Genomic DNA, 22793 nt, shown 5'->3' with positions numbered 1-22793 from the left:
CCCCCTGCCTGATGCTCTAGGAGAATGCAGGTCTCATAGTCACTCCTTCAGAGCAAGCAGACACTGGCACATGCCTTGCACCACCTCTGTCTCTTCAAAATTTACCAGATGTTTTTGAGTGACCAACTGACTCCCACCCTCCATCTCTAGTGATTACAACTGGAGTTTAGGCAAGGAGCTCACGTGCAGACCTCTATGTTTTGCTCACTTTACTTTTGGCAAGGGAAATCCCACCTCCTGTGAGTTTGTGGAGTTCACGGGAGGGATCTGAATCCCACTACATCCCAGGATCCTCTATATAGGCATGAGATGCCCAGATTGACTGATCTGATTCAACACCTGAACCATGTGTCCATGAGCTCCCTTCTTGTCGCTGCTTAGGTGTCCTGCCTAGTCAAGAGGGGGGAATCGGGGCTTCCAAACTGGGACATTTCCACCTTTGATAGATAGTCATCCTCTGATGAAATAAATTGCAATGCTGGAATCAGTCTCTCTCCACTCTTTAGAAAAGGAAAATAGCTGGTTGTTTCAGTCTACTTCAGGGAAGATTTCCCAGGAGGAGGGAGCACAAGGGACAGAGAAATTCATGCCTTCAGCTGGGCCCCTGCTCCTGAGGGGGGCCAGGCTTTAGGGACAGAGGGAGCTGATGGCAACCTGACAGCACTGCCCAAAGACAGCTGTGTGCAGGAGCAGCTCCTCTGCAAAGAGCAGCAGGGCTTGGACACTGCCTGCTGCTGCTGACATGAGATGAGAGAAGACAGCGAGAAGTGAAAGGTAGTGTAGAGTGGGAGGCCAGAGGAGAGCTCCTTGTGGGAGAAATCTTCACAGCCTTGCACACAGTAAGTCTCTGGCTGCAGGGCAATGCTAGTGTGGTTCCTGGAGGGGTCTTCTAAACCCATCCTACCCCATGGCAGTTTTTTAAGGATTGTTCTCCCAGCTTTTCCTTTGCAGAGGAGGGGGAGATGCTTCAGAGCAAGGATTCCCTGCCACACCGTCACAGGGACAGGGCATCCTGCTCCTTTCTTCCAGGGAGGGCTGCAGGGGTGTGAACCCTGGGTGTGCAGACATGTCTGCACAGACTGTACTTCAGAGCAATGTCGCTGTGCCCCAGGGTGCTGGGTACCCGGGGCAGTGACTCTGCTGCCTGCCAGGGTCAGCCCTCAGCTTGCCTGGGGAACTCCCCATGGTGCTGCGGGGAGAAGCTGTGGGTGGGAGGAGAGATCCCCATCAGGGCAGGTACTTTCTCCCATTGAGAGGCTGCTGTGTGGGTCAGGGCTGGGGAACTTATCCGGAGGAGACTTTTCAACAGGAATGCCAAGGCAGGGGATACCTGAAAGGGAAGGAGCTGTCATGAGTCTGTGCTTTCAGTTATTTTCTGTTTGGGTGGAGTGAAATGGGATTGGATCTGTCAGGTTTAGACAGGGGATGGAGGCTCCAAAACAGTGACATTGAGACAGGATCAGTTCTGGCAGGGACTCAGCAAATGCCTTCATCCACCCCTCAGCCTAAGGACAGAGCCAGCATCACCTTTCCAGCCTCAGCAAGGTTTGTCTCACCTGCTCCTTAGCACCTGCAAAAAAGAAGGTGCCCCTTGGCAGAACCCTTTGCCCAGGAGGTTTCTGCAGGGCAGAGCTGAGCACCCAGCGGGTGGGATGGTGTCTGTGAGCACTGAGAGGGGAGAGACGTGGGGACAGAGAAACAGTTTCCTGCAGGGATGGCTCCAGGCAGCAGAGTCATGCTCAAAGTGTGAGAGGAAACTGTCAACTGCATCGCCTTCTCATTTTTCCCAGCCAGCACAGCCCTCTGCTCTCAAGGCTGTGGGGTGCAGGGCAGGAGTCGTTTCCTCAGCAGCCGGACATGCAGGAGAGGAGACACTCCTGAGTGCCCCTCTCTCCCTCCCTGTCCCTGCCTCCCTCACCACAAATATCATGGTATTGCTCCATGCTGTCCATGCTGCCCTTGTGCTTCCCCTTGGACTCTCTGGGCAGGAGAGGGTTGATGCCCTTCCCCCTGTGGGTCCTGCCATGCAGACAAGTCCTAGACAGTGAGGTGTCCAAGTCCCCCCCAACCTGTGGGCAATGCAGTGTGCGGGTCTGGGAATGAGCCAGGTCTCTCATCAGGACACCCCATCCTTAGGACATTCCGCCATTTCCCTGGGGTGTCTGGCTGGGCTGCAAGCTGCCCTCCACAATACACAGCCATCCCATTGCAGCTGCGTGATATCTAGGTGCCCTAGATACCTCCCTCACGTACCATCAGAAAGAGTGCTGATGATGGGCACTTTGCAAGTGCATTCCTCTGCTCTCTGCAGTGTCATTTCTTTTTCGGGTAACACGAGTGCAACTGTCCTCCACCTCCACGGTGTGAGCACAGGGCAGCTGGGAACAAGGCAGATGGACAGGCCAGCTCTGCTCCCTCTGCACTAAAGCCAGAGTGAATCCTTTTGCCTCTCTGGAATCACAGCTGCTCACTCTGAGTGCAGCAGCAATGCTGAGGGTTTCTACCTCCAGGAATCCTCCTCAGGTGTGACAGGGTCAGCTAAAGAAAACCAAAAATACTTAAAAGTATTCATGAACTCACATTATGTGAAACTAGGAGAGAAGGTGCTGAAAATCCCTTCAACATTATGAGTGAGGATTAAATCTGACAGGAACTGGGAATATAACTGTTTAGTCACCCCTGTTCCTGTGTCCACAGTGCTGTAGGTCAGGGCTGACTCCTCTGGAGCCCACGGGCAGAGGCCCCTGCTCCTCATGGCAAATTCAGCTAGCAGAAACCAGAGCTCAAGCAATGGAGCTCGAGAATGGTGCTGCTGAAATGGGGAGAAGTAACGTGTTTGTGTTTGGGGAGGTTATGAGAAATTTTTGCTCAGAGAAGTCTGCCCTAACTTGTCAATGTCTCTTCTTCCTCGGACAGTTCCCCCTGTGCCTTAAAGGAGCAAATGTCCAATGGCAGCTCCCTCAATGAGTTCCTCCTTCTGGCATTAGCAGACACACGGGAGCTGCAGCTCTTGCACTTCTCGCTCTTCTTGGGCATCTACCTGGCTGCCCTCCTCGGCAACGGACTCATCATCACAGCCATAGCCTGCAACCACCACCTCCACACCCCCATGTACTTCTTCCTCCTCAACCTCTCCCTCCTTGACCTGGGCACCATCTCCGTCATTGTCCCCAAATCCATGTCTAATTCTCTGTGGGATACCAGGGCCATTTCCTACTCGGGATGTGCTGCCCAGGTCTTTTTCTTTGCCTTTTTCTTTTTGGCTGAGTATTCTCTTCTCACAGTCATGGCCTATGACCGCTACAATGCCATCTGCAGACCCCTGCACTACGGGACCCTTATGGGCAGCAGAGCCTGTGTCAAGATGGCAGCAGCTGCTTGGGCCAGTGGTTTTCTCAATGCTGTGCTGTACACTGCTAATACATTTTCAATACCACTCTGCAAAGGCAATGTTTTGGACCAGTTCTTCTGTGAAGTTCCTGAGATCCTCAAGCTCTCCTGCTCAGACTCCTACCTCAGGGATGTTGGGGTTCTTGTGATTGGTGGCTGTTTAGCCTTTGGGTGCTTTGTTTTCATTGTGCTGTCCTACGTGCAGATCTTCAGTGCTGTGCTGAAGATCCCCTCTGAGCAGGGACGGCACAAAGCCTTTTCCATGTGCCTGCCTCACCTGGCCGTGGTCTCCCTGTTTATCAGCACTGTCCTGTTTGCCTGCCTGAAGCCCCCTTCCCTCTCCTCCCCAGCTCTGGATCTGGTGCTGGCCTTTCTGTACGCAGTGATGCCTCCAGCAATGAACCCCCTCATCTACAGCATGAGGAACAAGGAGCTCAAAGACGCACTGAGGAAACTGCTTCAGTAGGTACAATGTCAGCACTAGTAACTGTCCCATGTGCATCTGCTCCTCATTCCCAGGGTATTTGGCAACATAGCTACATGTTGCTCATGTCTTTCTTTCTTTCTTACTTTTCTCTGTTACATTCTCCTAAAAGAAATAAATATTTTGCTTCGTGCCACTTGTCCTCGGGAATCTTTCAGTTGAATCTGATCCAGAGACCGTGTTGAAGCAGGAAGCCAGGCTTCCGCCTTCATCAGCAGAGATGGGTGAACCTCCGAGCCCACTAGTCTGAGCTCCCTGGATGCTTTCAGTGCAATGAGGAGAGTTTTCCTTTGCAGTGTCTCTTTTGGTGCTGACACCAAGGGAGCTCAGGGGCACAGAGTCAGGCTCCGATGAGTACAGGCATGACCATACCATGGGTCCCGTGTCCATTAGGAGAGCTCAGCTCTTGTGGCCACAGTCAGGGTATGATCTCACACCCCTCTCCTGTGAGGGTGGCAGCTGGCTGTCACTATGGGCTGATCCCTTCCCACCACAGCATTCCAAAACTCTAAACAGAGCAAGAGTGGAAAGGAGGAGAGTCTGGACGCAGCCTGTGGGGACAGACCCTCTGCTCCTCAGGACCGTTCCCCCACTGCCACAGCAGGCATTTCCTCACTGCAGCCTTCACTTGGGGGCTGCAGCTTTCTTGGAGACTCGTCCACCAACAGCAGCAGGACTTTCTCTTCTCAGGGCTTTTCTCCTCATATGCAAACTGTCCTCTGTGGTCTGATATGTGTATATGGCCCCAGTGCTCTTGTAATGTGCTGGTGGTAGGTTTGTGCTTCCCTGTGCATTTCTGTGATCTCAGGCAGGACCAGGCATTGGGGGCATTTAGGGCAGACCTGGCCTGCACAAGAACATTGCTATAATAAAAGGGGATCCCCTCCATCACCTGCCTGAATTCTGGCCTTTCTTCAGAAGCTGTAGTCAAAAATACGCCCAAAGACATTGCAAAGACATTTATGGGTGCACCATAAAAGGGCCTGCTGCTCTGCTTGTGACCTCCATGGGATGCAGGGGACAAACTCAGAGTGTACATGTGATCTGTTAGGCACTGAGGGCTGGATCGAGGGTTCATCTGTTGTTGACTAGTGCCAGTGGAGCTGGTGAATGGTCTCTGAATTTCCTGCCTGAGGCTGTCCCACAGGTGACAGTGCTGATGACAGATGCCCATCCTTCTGGAGGGGAATCTGAGACCCCAGGAAAGCTCAGGGGATGTCCAGAGACAGCGTGTGCCTGGTGGGCAGTGAGTGGAGCCTCACAAAGTGAGGGATGGTCCACAGAGGAGTGACCAGAAGGTAGAGCACTAAATGCAGGTATGCATGGGAAAACAAGTGCTCTGCAATCCCCAGAGAGGCAGTGGTGATCCAGGAGGTGCAGGGAAGGGTCACTGGAGAGTGATTCCTTCACCCTCAGTGAAACACCACAGGCTGGAGCTAGTGCATGCCCAAACACATCTCCTGCCATTTCAAACACCCTGGGGTCACTCTGAGCATCATCCACAAGCACAGACATGTGTCAGCAGTATCAGTGGTGGTGATCCCTGTCCAGCTGGATCTGCTTCCTGCTGCAATCAGCATGGCCAGGACTGAGTCAGAAGTCACCCCATGGCCTCATGACCCCACAGCTGCTTGCTCTGCAGAGCAGCACCGCCAGCCCGGGGCCCTGCAGGGAGCACAGGGCAGGGGTGCAAGAATGGCCAGGCCAGCATGGACACACTGACCTGGGGAAACGCTCTCTGGGGAGCAGGGTTGTCCCAGGAGAGAAGCAAGGCAGCGTTCAGAGATAGGAAATGAGAACGAGAACCAGGTTTCCCTGTGCACCAGCTCAGGGCAGGCAGGTCTGTCCCCAGAGCAGCAGGAGCTGCCAGAGGGCCTGCAGGGCCAGGGCTCTCGTGCTGTGCTGGGCAGCAGGGTGGGCATGGAGGGGCTGCAGGCAGACAGGGAGGGGGATGTGCTGGGCACAAGAGCAGGGGAGACAGAGAGTGACCAGCCTCATTGCAGGGCTTTGTCCCCCTTGCTGGGGAGCTGCTGCCCTTGTCCTTGGGCCTGGCTTGAGTTACACTGTGGACATGGCTGTGCCTGGCCCTGCACCTCTTGGGTGCTGACCTGACCCTGTCCCCATCCTGCTGACCTGACTCCCTGTCTCTACCTTGGATCTGCCTCCTCACTACAGTCAAGAAAGCCTTGTCAAGGGAAGCTGGGACCCGAGCAGATCCCAGAGAAGGCTGTAGGTACAAAAGGTGACCCAACATCCATAGCAGCAGCTCTTGCCTAACAGCCAATTTAAAGGTGTAGGGGGAGCTTTGGATTTGGACCCCTATCCAGGGAACAGGGCACAGAAAGTCTTAGCTGGGTGAAAAAGCGAGCCAGACACATGGGCCTGATTTTATGATGCATGACAACAGGTCTTTATGACAACAGGTCTTTCTGTACCACAGCTCAACTGTTTATGCACCATTTGTGACTGGGTTCCTGCTACAAAGAGTATGTTGTTGGGAGCAGCAAGAGCGGGACTGCTCCGTATGGGAAGGGGAGCCACAAGACGAGAGTGATGGCAAGGCAGGCAGGGCAGGGACCACAAACGAGAGGTGCTGTCCCGCAGTGCCTGGACAAGAGGAGCAGAGCAGATTTGGGGATGGTAACTGGGGTCAGGCACAGTCCAGAGATGGCCAGACAAGACTGGAGGGCTCCAAACAGCCCTGCTTTGTGCAGGAGGTTGGACTGGGGACCTCCAGAGGTTCCTTCCCACCGAAAATCCTCTGTGACTCCCTGAATTGAAAGACCCTGGGCACAGGGACAGGCTCTGCCTTTCCCATGGGCTGCACTCCTGGCAGGTGAGGGGCAGAGCCCTTGGCCAGCCCCACGCTCCCTCCTCTGCCCCTGAGCGGGACAGGGCCTGCGTCCAGGATAGAGCCCCATCATGGCCCCGCTGCAGGCTGCTCCCTGCAAAGGCTGAAACCCTGATGTTCCCAGCACAGAGCTGACGTTGAAGCAGCATCCGGAGCCCGGCCGGCCTCAGCAGCCTCGGGTCTCCTTGGTCCAGCCGCGGGGCCCTGAGCAGGGCTGCTCACCCTGCCCCACGGTCGCCCATGCTCCCCGACCCCCCCCCATGCCTTTCTTACTCCAGCCTTTGCAGTTGCGTGTGCCTGGCTCTGCCCTCTTGCCTTCACCACAGTCACAGCTGCATTGAAGCCCATGAAAATCCCCGTGCTCCTACCCTCGAGCTGACATCCACTCAGACCCTGGAACCTGGTTGGCCACAGACGCGTTGCCCATCCAGTGCCCTGGCTGTGCAGCCGAGGGCAGGGGTCTTTACCCCAATTTCCTTGCTCCTCCCAGCACATCTGCTGCTGTGCCCATGTCAAACCCTCCTGCTACCAGACTGTCCTGGGGCCTGAGGCAGCTCCAGCTCCCTCCAGGGCTGCACTGGAGCCTTTCAGGAGTGGGCTGAGGTGGAGCTGGCACTGCCAGGGTGGGTGAGGAGAGGGCAGCTCCCCTCTGCCATGCTGAGTCTGGGCCTGAGGCTGGGGCTGGGCACAGCTTTTCCCTGTAGAGATCCCTGTGGAGCCACTCCAGGGGATCCTCCACCTCTGCCCTGGCAGCAGCACCAGTGCTCAGGGTGCTGGGGTGGAAGTGCACAAGTGTGGAAGGGGGATGGGCTGCCCACAGGGAGCACTGAGAACTTGTCTGTGCACTCAGGGACAGAGTGAGGAAAGGCAGAGCTCAGCTGGAGCTGGCACCAGAGACCTTGGACATGGAAAGTGCTGGGGCATTAAATGTCTTCTTTGCCTCAGCTTTCCAGGGGAAGCTCTGCCTGAGGCCTCCCAGTTATGGAGGTGTTAGCAGACAGCCATGCTCTGGGATGTGCTGGGGTGTGGTGCAGAAGAGAGGCCGTGCAAGGCTGGCCTTTTCTCCTGTGTCTGGATACGGAGACCTGCAGGAGGACAGAGCTGGTCATGGACCACCCCACAGCTGGGGGAGCATCCCATGCTGGAAAGGGGTGATGTGAGGGTCTGGTCTGGGATGATGGCCCTGTGGCAGCTTCCCCAGTGTCTCCATGCAACACAGGGAACAACCTGGGCTCTTCTCTCCTGCACCCTCCATGTCCTGGTGCCTTTCCCAGGAGACCTGCATTTGCCCTGCAAGCACACGGCCAAGTGCTCCCACACTGCCGTTCACACACAGGAGCTGCCTGCTGGCATTTTTCCTCTCCTGAGCCCTTTCCAGCCCAGCCCAGACCCCCTCCGACTCTCCCCACCTCCCCTGCCCTCTCCCCAGCCCACCCAGCAGAGCAGCCCAGGCTGGGGTGGCCCCACGGCAGTGCCTGCTGCAGGGGGCTGCAGAGCTCTGGGCACTCACCCCACAGCCCCAGACCCTCTGAAGGACACAGCAAGTCCTGTGGGGCAGAGAGGGGTGTCAGCCTCCCCATCAGCCCCCGGGGGGTCTGGGGGCCAGCAATGGCACAAGGAAATGGAGGCCACTCACTCCATGTCTCCACTGCTCTCATGACCAGCAGATCCTTAACCCTGGCTGCCTGCAGCCTCTCTGGGCAGCCCCTCTGCCCAGCACAGCACGGGAGTCCTGGCCCCGGGGCTCCTCAGGCAGCTCCAGTGACAGAGCAGCCTGCCCCGAGCTGACACACACAGAAACAGGTTTTCATTTATTCCTCCCCACAAGCACACAGTTGCTCCTTTGCTCTTCTCCAGAGACAACCCTGCTCCCCAGAGGGCCTTTCCTCAGGTCAGTGTGTCCATTCTGGCCTAGACGGCCCTTCCTGCACCCCTCCCCTGTGCTCTCCATAGGGTTCCGGGCTGGCAGTGCTGCTCTGCATGGTGAGCGGGCTTTGGGGTGACTCTGCACTGGCCATGCTGGTCAGGGCAGACCCAGCTGGTCCAGCATCACTGCACCTGACAACGCCCTCCCCAGGGTCTGTGGCTGCGGAGGATGCTTGGAGCAATCACAGGGCATTTCCAAGGGCTCAGGGGTGGCATAGACTCAGCCCACTGCCTCTCCTGAGATTGCAGAGCCCTGATTTGGTGCATTCTTTGGTTTAGCCCTTTGCTTTGGGTGACTCCACTTGGTTTTGGGAGACTCCACTCACTGCCCATCCCAGGAATGTGCTGTCCCTGGAGATCCCCTGTGAAATTCTGGTGGCTCCATACTCCCTTCCAGAAGGATGGGCATCCATCACCAGCTCTCTAATAGGTGCGACAGTGCCCAGAAGACACTTCTTGACCACTCACCCTCTGCAGGGGCACTGGACACCCACAAGTGACAGCTGAATCCAGCCCTCATTCCTTCACACATCACCCAAAAGAGCTGATGCCCCTTAGCCCATGGAAAACCCAGGCATGGCAACAGGGCCTTTTTGGGGGCAATTCCCTGAGCACATTCTTGGCTCCAACTTGGGAAGAAGAGCCCAACCTTCAGGCACAGTACTAAGGAGATCCCCTTTTATTACAGTGGTGCTACTTGGGAGGCCAGCTTTGACACAGTGATCAGCAGCTTTGCAGAAGGCTCTGGGTCAGACGGATGGGCTTTGTGCCTCTGCAGAAGTGGGAGGAATTCAAACATTTGTGTACAAACATGGCTATCACAGGGAGAACACCCAAAGTACAAGAGTTGCTGGAGACAAACTAAGATAAACAGGAAATCACTTGTGAGGAGAGATGGGCACCTCATTGGTACTGAACTAGTACCAGCTGAGACAGTTTCCTCACTGCCTCCTGGAGCTCCTTGTTCCTCATGCTGTAGATGAGAGGGTTCACTGTTGGAGGCACTAACGCATACAGGACAGTCACCACCAGATCCAGAGCTGGCAAGGAGAGGGAGGGAGGCTTCAGGTAAGCAAATATTACAGTGCTAACACACAGGGAGACCACGGCCAAGTGTGGGAGGCACATAGAAAATGCCTTGTGTCGTCCCTACTCAGAAGGGATCCTCAGCACAGCAGTGAAGATCTGCACGTAGGACAGCACAATGAAAACAAAACACCCAAACATTAAACAGGCAGTAGCCACAGTAACCCCAACTTCCCTGAGGTAGGAGTCTGAGCCGGAGAGCTTGAGGATCTGGGGGATTTCACAGAAGAACTGGTCCATGACATTGCCTTGGCAGAGCGGTATTGAAAATGTATTAGCAGTATGCAGGTGAGCATGGAGTAAACCACTGGCCCAGGCAGCTGCTGCCATTTGGACACAAGCTCTGCTGCCCATGAGGGTGCTGTAGTGCAGGGGTTTGCAAATGGCAACGTAGCAGTCATAGGCTGTGACAGTGAGAAGAGAATACTCTGCTGACACAAAGAAGACAAAGAAAAAGACCTGGGCAGCACATCCTGAGTAGGAAATGGCCCTGGTGTTCCAGAGGGAATTGGCCATGGATCTGGGGACAATGACAGAGATGGTGCCAAGGTTGAGAAGGGAGAGGTTGAGGAGGAAGAAGTACATGGGGGTGTGGAGGTGGTGGTCACAGGCTACGGCTGTGATGATGAGGCTGTTGCCCAGGAGGGCAGCCAGGTAGATGCCCAGGAACAGTGTGAAGTGCAAGAATTGGAGCTCCTGCGTGTCCGCAAGTGCCAGCAGGAGGAACTCAGCAAAGGAGCTACCATTGGACATTTGCTCCCTCTCGGCTTTGGGGGAAAACCGGTGGCAAGTTACAGCAGTCTTCTCTGAGCCAAACCCATTGCATTTGTAGTAGAAATTCCCACATTTTCTCTGTACTTTGCATTCATTCAGCGCTCTCTCTGGAGCTCTGGTGCATGCTGACTGAACATGACATGCAGCGCAGGCGCCTCTGCCCATGGTCTCCAGAGGAATCAGTTTTGCTCTGTCAGAGGATGTAAATGGAGGTGTCAATCAGCCCCATGTATCTGGTGGGATACCAGAAAATGGTTGCCATGATGTGCAGAAAGGGGACTTGTGTCCAATGACACAGTGGGAATATTCTCTGTTTACCGGAATGAGAGATGAATACAGCACTCGTGCCAGCTCCCTCCGAAAGAGAAGACCCTTGAGAGGGAGTCATCTCTCCCAGCCTTGCCCTCTTGAACAGAAGTGTCTTTATATGGATCAGTCACGCCAGATCCCACTCGAGCAAGGCAGAGAAACAGTCAAGTGCAGGCAGGGGCTGACCCGACCCTTTCTAGATGTCTCTGTCCCAATGACATAGACCCTCTCCTCACATCAATTTACCATCTGTGCTCTATCTCCAGGCACTGTAGTGGGAGTGGGAAGGGACTAGATCTGATGCACACATCCTGCAGCAGATCATGTCCACCCCGTATGTGGAAGGGCTGTTCCACTTTTAGACATCTATCTTTTACATAAATGACCTGCAGCAGAGATCTGGTCATGGACTGATTTTGTTTTTAGATGCCTCCACCTCATCGTGGGAGCATTCTTTGATGGAGTAGAAATCTTTGGCATTTCAATTGCTCTCAGCATGAGCACTTGTGCATCGCAAGGGGAAAAAAGGGCTCGCTGTGACTTTGTACAGAGTCGCGGGATCTGGTTTGTCAATGAGTCTTGCCCCTCCCTGACCTGTGCTTGCCCCTCTCTCAACCAAAGCACAATTACACTCAGACGTTCCTCTCAGAAAGAAAGTGGACTGAAGTGAGAGTGGACTTCGGGTTTTAAGGGAAGATTTCCAGTTTCTTCTCCTGCAGGCCAGATATGGAGACCGTGATGAAGAGCGTGGTAAGATCAGCTCATTTCCCAGCCTCACAGGGTGCGTTTCCTGGAGCCGCACAGGTTTCAAGGTGGCTGGGAACAGCTCACTCCCATGCAGACTCCTCTGTTGCACAACTCGCAGTGTCAGTGTCTGAACTGCAGCTGAAACCCCCCCAACCCCAGATGGCCTGAGAGAGGAATGGGAGCATCATGGAGAGGAGGGGAAACAAGGAGCAATGCCATGATCCTGCTGCCAAGGGAGGCAAGGAGAGAGAGACAGATGGGCACTCGGGAAAGCCTTCCCCTTGCCCAGCTGGGCATGCCGCCTTGCAGACGGCAACATCGCAGGGCAGTTGCTCTCAGCCCTGTTGTCAGGTAGCATGAAATGGGCCCATGGCAGGAGAGAGGCCCCTCTCCTCTGCCACAGGTCTGGCTGCAGAGGAGGTGGCTCAAGCCCTGGGCTCCATGCCTTTTGAGATAGAGGCTCTGCTGGGTTTCCCTGCCCATCTCTACTGCCTGGAGCTGTCCCTGCTAGCAGCTCTTTCTCTGTCACAGAATCCCATCCTGCCCTGTGTGTGCTCAGTTCTGCCTTACAGAATCCTCCCAGGACAGGGCACTGGCCAGGGACATTGCTGTGCTCAAAAGTCCTAGGGAGCAGGTCACATAAATGCTGATAATGCCATAAAGGTGATGCTGATGCTGTTTGTAGGCTGGGTGAGGATGAAGGTGCTTGCTGAGGTTTTTCACAGACCTATTGATCTTTGAGAGTGAAGGTTTAGGAGTCCCAGTTCTTTGTCAGACCAGAAAACTCTTTCCTTTTGTCTCTGCAAAAATTAGGGAACTGAAAGCACCTAGCTGAAAAGAAAAGCTCCTTCCATTTCAAGGAGCCCTTGTCCTGAGCTCCCTCTTGAAAAGTCCCCTCAGGAATGTGCTCAGGGTGAGCTGGAGCTGTGAGCAACCGTGACCCTGACCCACGCAGCACCTTCTCTATGGGAAAATGAACCTGCCCTGCTGGAAGTCTCTCCTCTCACCCAGAGCTTCTCCCCACAGCATCATGGGTAGCTCCCCGGGCAGGCTGAGTGCTGACCCTCACAGGCGGCAGAGTCACTGCCCTGTGCACACAGCACCCTTGGCCACAGGGACACTGCTCTGAATTACAGCCCTGGGCAGCCCTGGGTGCATTCCCTGGCTTCACAACCCCAGAAGCCGTCCCTGGGATAAGGTAGCAGCATGCCCTGTCCCTGTGATGGTGTAGCAGGAATCCTGCTCTGAAGCATCTTCTCCTGCTCTGCACAGGAGAAGTCAGGAGAGCGATCCTTAAGAATCCAATCACGGGATGGGATGGGTTCAGAAGCCCCCTCCAGGAACCTCAGTAGCATTGCCTTGCAGCCAGAGACTTACCGTGTCAAGGACTGTGAAGATTTCTTCCTCAATGAGCTCTCTTCTCTCTTAAGAGGAATGGTTATAGTACACTTGCTGATTAATATAAACCGTTTCTTTAGCTGGCTATAGTTACCAAATATAAACAATGCCACAGCCTGTAATGCTGCAATGCAGGTGCTAAAAGCATTTCAGCACTTCTATTTGTACATCTGTGCCTTTTTCTTAATGAGGAGAAAAATAAAGCATGAACAGACTTGGTGCTGTTCTGTTCCTTTTTACTTTTATGCAGGAAATGTGTTGTTGTTTGGCATCCCTGTATTACAGCATTATTATGCCTTTAGTGGAAGCACTTGAGAGCCGTTAAAGCATGGACAGACATGTTACGTGGTTGGATGCTCATCTGCCACATAAGATGATTATCTCCCTTTGGGTTATGTGATGGTTGCCTCTGTGGTGATCTACCAGCAATGTCTGGTCAGTGCCCACATCTACTGGTAGCACTTTCCCCCTGGGGACCAGAACTGCCTGAGTGGTGCTCTTCTGATCAGACACCCAGAGAAATGCGTCCTGGGAAAGGATGATTGCTGCTTTGGTCATGGGGTAGAGGCTTGTCTGCTTGAGGTACCACCTGCAGGCAATGGCCTTTCGTCTTCCTGAGCAAAGAACCTGGTTGGAAGGAGCCTCTGGAAATGAGATAGCAGGCTGTGAGCTGGGGAGCTCTTCAGACATGCAGAAGGTTGTCGCCTCTTACAAAATAAACTTGGAAATTATGATTCATAACCAGGCTCCTTTGACAGTGCCTGCCCTCAGCTTTCCTGCCTGTGCTGTGCTGCTTGTGCTGCAGACTGACTTGGACACCAGCATCCGTGAAGCCCAAAGGACAGCACCAACTATCATTTATATTCCACATGTCCATGTACAGTGGGAGGCTCTTGGACTCTCACTGAAAGCTACATTTACTACACTGTTACAGAAGGGTCCAGCATAGGCACCAGTTTGGTAGCTTGCAACACCAGCTGGATGCCATGCAAATCTCCCCAAAGAGCTCTTCCTATCAGTAGCTTTCCTTCTTCGGTTTCCTGTTCAGTTATGTATCCTTGAAGCACCTGAATGCTGTGCTTTCCCAAGTGAATGGACACCGTCATCACGAGAGCACCCTACCTGAACCTTCTAGAATTTGCTGTGGCAGCAAACAGCGCTGAAAACGTTTGTCCAAAAGTGTTTTCTGAGTCCAGAGATTCACTCAGACCCAGCTTTCCCCCCATTCCCACACACAGGCTTCTTAGACAGATGTATAATTTTGCCTGGGAGAATAATTCTGGCAATTTCAAGATAGTTATTTATATCCTGAACCAAATGAATGAAATGTATGCAAAGTGCACAGCAATCAAGATCTGTTTGCCAATAGCATGTCTTCTGACAGTCTGCCATTGCAAAGATAGGTGTCACAGTGTTCGTAGTAGAAATGGCTTTAGCATTTGAATGCCTTAACTACAATATCAGTTCTTCCTTCATAAGGGCCAAACCTTTACAAATTAGGAATTTTAATTCCATCCTGTGCTTTGGTAACTTTGGGAAGACAACTACACCGCTTTCCATCAGCAGACTTCAGTAGGAGTACATCCGCCACTTGCTAGACTTCTGGGAGTTGGCATTAACAGGTTACGCTTCTGGTGATGATGTTTTCCTGAACACAGAAACACAGATCTTAACCGGATGTGCTTATCCCGCATCCTTTTCTGCAGAGCTGCTGCCCAGCTGGGCACTCCCCGGCCCGTATCACTTCAGGGTGTTGGTCTGCCCCAGGGGCAGGACATGCTGTTTGATTTTTGAATTTAATAAAGTTCATGGCAACCCATTCCTCCCGCCTGCTGAGGTCCATCTGGATGGCAGCCCTCGAGCTTAGGACTGTTTTCCTGATTAAAGGCCATCTGCAAATGTGATGAGAGTTGTGTCCCCCAGGTAACCGATGAACGTGTTAGACAGGACAGGTCCCAGTATAGAGCCCTGCGTACTCCACCTGTCACCGACTTCCAGGTAAAGCACCACTCATTCACAAAAGCCCTCTGAGCTTGATCATCCAACCAGCTTTTAACCCATCCGGTTGTCTGCCCAGCCTATCATAATGCCCTATTTGTATACAAGAATATTCTTGGAGACAGTGTCAAACTCCTTGCTAAAATCATCGTAAAGGACACCCACTACTCTCCTCTCCTCACCAAGTACAGATCTTTTATCGCAGAAGGCAATCAGGTGGGTCAGGAATCATTTCTCTGCACTAAATCCATGCTGGCGGTTCCCAGGCACCTTCTTCTCCTTCAAGTGCCCAGAAATGTGATGCAAGACGATTCACTCCATGAAACACTCCTCACCAAAGTGAGGCTGAACAGCCTGCAGCTCCCTGGGTTGTCCTTGTGGCCTTTTCTGGTGATGGGCACAACATACTCCTTCTCCTGGTCATTGGGGCCTCTCCTGATCTCCACAACCTTTCAAAGAGGATAGAGACTGGCCTTGTTGTGAGAGCGGCCAGCCCTCTCAATGTCCTCAGGTGCAGCCCATCCAGTCCCATAGACTTGTATGGGTTGAGTTCTTGCAAGTCATCCCTCACTCAGTCATCCCCCAACATTGCTTGCTTTTTTTTCCCCCTCTGGACTCCTGACTAGGCACAACAGCCTAGGAGACCTTCTTGGTGAAGACAGAAGCCAAGAAGGCCTTGAGCTCCGCAGACCTATCTGCATCTGCTGTTAATAGATTCCTTGCTGGATCCAGCAGTGAGCCAACATTTTCCTTTTTACTCTTTTACTGTAACTGAAGCTGTAGCAGCTCTTCTTCATGCTCTTCAGGTTCCCTGCAATTGTCAATCCTAGGGGAGCTTTGGCTTCCCTAACACCATCCCTTCTCACTGGACAATATTTCTAGATACCATCTTGCAGCCTCGCCTTCCTTCTGCTTCTTTATTGCCCTGGAGCTCAGTCCTGAGTTCCCAGTGCAGCCACGCCGATCTCCCAAGATGTCTACTAGTTTTACTGAGTACCATGATGGACTCTTTTTGTGCTTGGTGGGTGCTGTCCTCAAAGACCTGCTGGCTTTCCTGAGCTGCTGGGCCCTTCAGAACTGCCTCCCATGGGATCCCCCACCAGTCCCCTGAATGGCCCGAGTCTGCCCCTCTGAAGTCCAGGGTCTGTGCTCCTCTACTATCCTTCCTCACTCCACTCAGGAGCTGGAACTCTACTTTTTCTTCATCACTGGAGGCAAGGCAGACACTGACTGTACCATCCCTGATCAGTTCCTCCCTGTTTGAAATTTTCAGATACAAAGCAGCATCACAAATCGTGCATTTGTGCGAAGAAGCTGTCCCTGATGCCCTCCAGAAACCTCCTGGCCTGCTTGCACTCTGCTGTTTGGCCTTCCAGTTCATGTCAGGGGGATTAAAGTCCCCCCGATAAGAACCAGGGTCTCTGATCCACAGACTTTCTCACACTGCTTAAAGGAGACTGTGTCCACCTCCCCTACCTGATTGGGTGGTCTGTAACTCCCATTGCGATGTCACCCTTGTCACCCACAAGCTCTCACCCAAAGCCTTGCCTTAATGTGTTAGGAGCTCCACACGTCTGAGCTGTCCCTTCACACAAGGGGCATCCCCTTTCGTCATCTTCCCCGTTGCTCTCTCCTGAAGAGTTTCTACCCTACCATCAGGGCTCTCCTATCGTGCAAGTGATCCACCACATCTCAGTACTCTAGCAATGTTTCACTCAGATTGGTCATGGTGCAACCTGTTACCAGGAGCCAAGGACACTGTGTGTGCGATGGCCCCACTTCAGAGCAGAGCCATGCTGGCATAGATAGCAGGTGGCAATGTCATGGTGAATGGAGGTTGCCACTAGGACAGCAAAGCCTGCAGTGCCCAAGGCCAGGCAGAAACACAGCTGGGCTGTGCAGGAATGGCAGGAGAGGGGTTTGCTGCCTGAGTTGACTCTGCAGCACCTTGGGGCCTGTGACAGAGGTGAACCAATGTCCAGGCACGATAAGGTGCCACTGAAGAAGTCCCTGGCCTGGACAGCCTGCGATCCAGTGATCCTGTGGACCTCATTAGCACAGTCCCTGTTTATGTCATCTGGGGGTGAGAAGAGGTTCAGGGGGAGGAGAGCAAGAAGGATTTCAGAGTGCAGGGACATGAATGGAGACCTTGGTGTGATGTGCCTCCTGTTTATGCAGCACGCTTGGATGTGGGCAGTACAGACTGTGCCCGAAGGCAGAGGTAGGATTCATTTGTTTGGGCACAGGGAGGAAACCCAAGATGCCCTGGGGCACTTGCCCAGCACCACTCCAAACAGGCAGGGCTTTCCTCTAGGGGCCATACTGTATCTGCTAGAAACATGCAGTTGTGCTGGACACCCCAGACATCTGACATGGCCCTGCCAGCCTTTTTTTATGTCATTACATGCAGTGTCTGCACTGGATTACATTAGGATTTTGCACTGTAGGGATCTGCTTGTGTCACAGGTTCACAGTGAGTGGTGCTCTAGCAGTATTAGGCATCTGGGGTCATTTGAGATGGCCAAGGAAATTCCCCACCTGGCCCCCACCTCATGCTCCAGAAGGATGTGGGTCTCACAGTCGCTCCATCAGAGCAAGCAGACACTGGCACATGCCTTGGACCACCTCTGTCTCCTCAACTCTCCCCAGGTGTTTGTGCGAGAGCAACTGACTCCCACCCTCCATCTCAGGTGATTATAATGTGAGCTTAGACAAGGATCTCACACACAGACATCTATTTTGTGTACACTTTGGCTTGAGAAAGGAGAATCCCACCTCCTGCTTTTTTTTGTGCAGTTGGTGGGAGAGAGCTGAATCCCACTGCATCCCAGGGGCTTCTAAATGGGCATGAGATGCCTAGATTGACTCATCTGAATCAAAACATGAATCATGGGTAAATGACCTCCCTTCTTGTCCTCGAGTAGCTTCATGCCTAGTTAGGAGTGAGACATTTCCGCCTCTTGCAGCTAACCATCCTGTGATGAGACAAATTGTCATGCTGGAATCAGTTTCCCTTCAGTGTTGAGAAGGAGACCAGTGGTGATTATTTTAGTCTACTTCAGGGAACATTTCCCAGGAGGAGGGAGCACAAGGGACAGAGGAAGTCAGGACTTCAGCTGGGCCCCTGCTCCTGGGCAGGGCCAGGCTCCTGCAATGGAAGGAGCTGATGGCAACCTGGCAGCACTGCTGAGAGACAGCTGTGTGCAGGAGCAGCTCCTCTGCAAAGAGCAGCAGGGCTCTGGGTACTGCCTGCTGCTGCTGACATGAGATGAGAGAAGGCAGAGAGAGGTGAAAGGCAGTGTGGAGTGGGAGGAGAGAGGAGAGCTCCTTGTGGGAGAAATCTTCACAGCCTTTTGCATGGTAAGTCTCTGGCTGCAGGGCAATGCTACTGAGGTTCCTGGAGGGATCTTCTAAACCCATCCCATCCTATGACTGATAGATTCAGTCATGAATTCAGTGACCTCTGGTCTGTGAGAAACTTCATCAAACCCCTTCAACCCCACCTCAGCCTACAGACAGCACTGGCAGCACCTTGACTGCTTTATAAGAGTTCTTCTGACCTGCTCCTTAGGACCTGTGAGAACAGAGATACCTCTGCCCAGTGACCTGTCCTGGGCGGTTTCTGTGGGGCAGAATGGAGCCCACAGAGGGTGGGATGGGGTCTGTGAGCAGCGGCAAGGAAAAGATGCTGGGACAGAGTAAGAGCTGGCAGTGGGGACAGTGCCAGGTGGCAGAGATGGTCAGGGAATGAGAGGGAACTGCTAACAGAATGGTCATGGGAGAATGGATCTGAGCAAGTCTTGGTCAGTCCCTCCAATGCAGACAGCTTCTTCCGAACAAGCCCCCCATGTCTCTTCTCTGACCCAGCAGAGCCTCTGTCCTGACAGCCATGGAGTCCAGGGGCTGAGAGTGACTGCCCTGTGTTGTCACTGTCTGTGAGGCAGCATGCCCAGCTGGGTAAGGTGAGGGCTTTCCTGAGTGCCCATCTGCCCCTCTCTCCTTGCCTGCCTTGGCAGCAGGATCATGGTGTTGCTCTTTGTTTCCCCTGCTCTCCATGCTGCTTCTGTTCTTCTCTCGGGCTCCCTGGGGTTGGTGGGTTTTCAGCTGTAGTTCAGACACCTGCGCTGCAACTTGTGCAACACAGGGGTCTTCTTGGGAGTGAGGCGTCTGCAGCCCCTCTCTAACCTGTGCAACTCCAGGAAATGCAGTCTGTGCAGCTGGGAAATGATCTGACTTTCCCTTAAGGAGAGCCCATGTTCACTCCTAACGGTCCTTTGACTGTTTCCCTATAATGTCCTGCCAGACTGCGATCTGCCCTCCAGAAAGGCACTGCTGTCTCATAGCATCTCTGTGATATCTGAGAGACAAATGAAGAATCTGCAGAGATGCTGAGAGTATGGAGATGGTGTTGGGAAACTGTATACGGGCATCTGAAAAGAGCCCTGTGTGTCCTTGGCTAGAAGGGGAGTGTGGAGACCTCCCTCTGGTGCCCTGAGAAAGGGAGAGATGGTTGGAGAGCTGCGGTTTTGAAACTGGACTCGTCTGCACTCAGCAGGGTTTGGTTTCTTTTTAGGGCAACATATGAGAGTGATCATCCCCCAGCTCCAAGAGGTGCGAGCAAATGACAGCTGGGAACAAGGCTAATAGACAGACAAGCTGTCCTCACTCTGCACCAAGGGACAGGGAATCCATTTTTCTCAGGATTCACAGTAGAAATGCTGAGAATTGCTGCCTTTGAGGATCACTCCCCAGGGGTGACAGGGGCATCTCAAATGAAATAAACACTGTTAAAAAGTCCCATGAACTCTGTTCCTCAGCCCTCATTCTTTAGAAGTGGTGGTGCAGATGCTGAAAAGCCCTTCCACATGCCCAGTGGATTTCACCTGAGAGGAACTGTGACTGTCCGAGCTAGTGACCCCCATTCCCATGTATCCCACCACTATACAGCCAGACTGACTCCTCTGGAGCTCATGGGCAGAAGTCCCTGCTCCTCATAACACACTCCGCCAGTGCAAAGTGGAGCTCAAGCAAGGGAGCTGCGCACAGATCCTCTCCCTAAGGAGAGAGGCAAAGTGGGGGGGTTGCATGAGAACTGGAACATTTGGGGATTTTTTTACTTGAAAAGTCTGTGCTAACTTCTCAATGTCTTTTCTTCTTTGGACAGTCCCCCATGCCCGGATATAGCAAAATGTCCAACAGCAGCTCCCTCAACAAGTTCCTCCTCCTGCCATTTGCAGACACACGGGAGCTGCAGCTCTTTCACTTCTCGCTCTTCCTGGGCATCTACCTGGCTGCCCTCCTGGGCAACAGCCTCATCATCACAGCCGTAGCCTGCGACCACCGCCTCCACACCCCCATGTACTTCTTCCTCCTCAACCTCTCCCTCCTCGACCTTGGCACTATCTCCACCACTGTCCCCAAATCCATGACCAATTCCCTGTGGGACACAAAAGCCATTTCCTACTCAGGATGTGCTGCTCAAGTCTTACGGGTTGTTGTCTTCTTTGGAGGAGAGTATACTCTTCTTACACTCATGGCCTATGACTGCTATGTTGCCATCTGCAGACCCCTGCACTATGGCACACTCATGGGCAGCAGAGCCTGTGTCAAAATGGCAGCAGCTGCCTGGGCCAGTGGTTTTCTGTATTCTTTGCTGCACACTGCTACCACATTTTCAATACCACTCTGCCAAGGCAATGCAGTGGACCAGTTCTTCTGTGAAATTCCCCAGATCCTCAAGCTTTCCTGCTCAGACTCCTACCTCAGGGAAGTTGGGGTTATTGTGTTTAGTGCCTGTTTATTCTCTGGGTGTTTCATTTCATTGTGCTGTCCTATGTGCAGATCTTCACTGCTGTGCTGAAGATCCCCTCTGAGCAGGGCCAGCACAAAGCCTTTTCCATGTGCCTGCCTCACCTGGCCGTGGTCTCCCTGTACATCAGCACTGCATTTTTTGCCTACCTGAAGCCCCCCTCCTTCTCCTCCCCAGCTCTGGATCTGGTGCTGGCTGTTCTGTACACGGTGGTGCCTCCAACAGTGAACCCCCTCATCTACAGCATGAGGAACAAGGAGCTCAAAGATGCCCTGAGGAAAGTGATTTTGTGGATATTTTTCAGCAGTGGCAAAATTGCCTTTGCTCTCCACAATTAAATCCCAGGGCATCACAAAGAGCTTGAACTTTGTTTGTTCACTTTATTTTTATTATTACTATTATTATTATTATTATTATTATTATTTGTTATCATGTTGCTACACAAATGCTTGGATTCATTCCACTTTTCCTGAGACTGCTCTATCTCACCTGGTACCCACATCAAATTGTGTCAAACGCTGCGTCAGAGCTGACTCCCGCACAGTATCTCTGTAATAAAGTAAGTTCTATCCAGTGCAGTGCCTGAAGGCTGGGCTTTTCTTCACAAGCTGGTGTCAAGAATAGGCCTAAGGAACTGCATGTGAAAAGGGCCTGCTGGGCAGAGTTGTACATGGGTTTAGAAGCAAAAAGCTCATAATCATGTTATGATCTCTTAGAGAACAAGGGCTGGATTTAGGACTCACCCATTGGTGTCCAGTAACAGTGGAGATGACGAATTGTGAATGATGATGTACACACCCAGGGCCATTCCACATGTTAAAGCACAGTGTCAGATGCCTGTCCTCCTGGAGGGGAATCTGGAGGTGCCAGGAGAGCTCCGGGAATCTCCTGGGACAGTGTGTGCCTGGGGTGGGCAGTGAGTGGAGCCTCACAAAGGGAGAGGTCCTCCAAGGTGGAGTCACCTAGGGGTAAAGTGCTAAACCCAGGTATCCGTGGGCAAAGGAGGACTCTTCAGTCCCAGCAGAGGCAGTGGGGACCCACCTGGCATGGGGAAGGGAGACTGGAGAGCGATTCATGTTGTCAGTGTGATACCAGGGGCAAGATGTAGAGGCGCACCTGGACTCAAGTAGTACTTCTGGAAATGCTCCAAAGTCCTTCCAAGCACCTGCCAAATCCACAGTCCCTGGAGGGATTAGAGGCCGTGATCCCCATTTGGTTGTGTCTGCTTCCCACCCTGTCCAGCATGGCCAGTGCAGAGTGACCCCATGGCCCTGTGGCCCCACAGCCCGCTCACTCTACAGAGCAGCACCATCAGCTCACCTGCGGCAGAAGAGGGGAGGGGGTGTGGGAATGGCCAATGAGATCAGAGGAGGGATTGGGAGAGATGAGAAGGAAGGGGAACTGGGCTTGAAATTGCCGACCTTTCATGCAAGACAATGTTCCGAGTGTGGGCACACTGAAGGGAACGCCCAGTGCAGAGCCAGACGTCCTTGCTCTGCTGGACCTCCACATGGCCTGGGAAGTGTCCAAAGAAGGATTAATGCTCCCCACCCTCCCAGCTCCTTGTGCCATCATCCCTCTTGACGGGTGGCACCAAAAAGAAGGCTGGGAGCCCTTGTGGGAGCTTGTGTTGAAGGAAGCAGCACCCAGGAGCCATATCAGTTTGCTGCTCTCCCTCAGGCCCTGTCCCCAGCACATGTCCTTCAGACAATGTGTGTGTCTTCAGACACCCTGTGTGCTGGTCCATACCCAAATGTCACCCCCAGACAAGGCTCCAGGCCCAGCTGGAGAACTGGGCATCCAGCTATGAGCCCTGGGAGGACGAGCCCTCTGCTGGGTCCTCTGCAGGGCTGGCAGGGAGCATGCAGAGCAGGTCCTCGGGCCATCTACTGGGCCTGTAGACCATCCTCCTCCCATGGAGGGCCTCAAGCAAGGTCTGTCAGAACACAGGTCCAGCCCAGCTTTTTGTTGCATGAACAGGGAGGAGAAGCTGTCCCAGGAAACTCCTCCCAGACCCAGCC

At 53.3% G+C, this 22793-nt stretch overlaps 1 pseudogene; it reads right to left on the bottom strand.

Moving 5' to 3' along the window:
* Positions 1–9554: 9554 nt before the first annotated feature.
* LOC136996102 (olfactory receptor 14C36-like) lies at positions 9555–10490 on the bottom strand (annotated as a pseudogene).
* Between the last annotated feature and the right edge of the window lie 12303 nt (positions 10491–22793).

Source organism: Apteryx mantelli, unplaced genomic scaffold, assembly GCF_036417845.1.
Source record: "Apteryx mantelli isolate bAptMan1 unplaced genomic scaffold, bAptMan1.hap1 HAP1_SCAFFOLD_20, whole genome shotgun sequence".
NCBI classification, from domain to species: Eukaryota; Metazoa; Chordata; class Aves; order Apterygiformes; family Apterygidae; genus Apteryx; species Apteryx mantelli.
The sequence above is the reverse complement of the archived record's forward strand: the minus strand, read 5'-3'. Positions and strand labels throughout refer to the sequence as shown.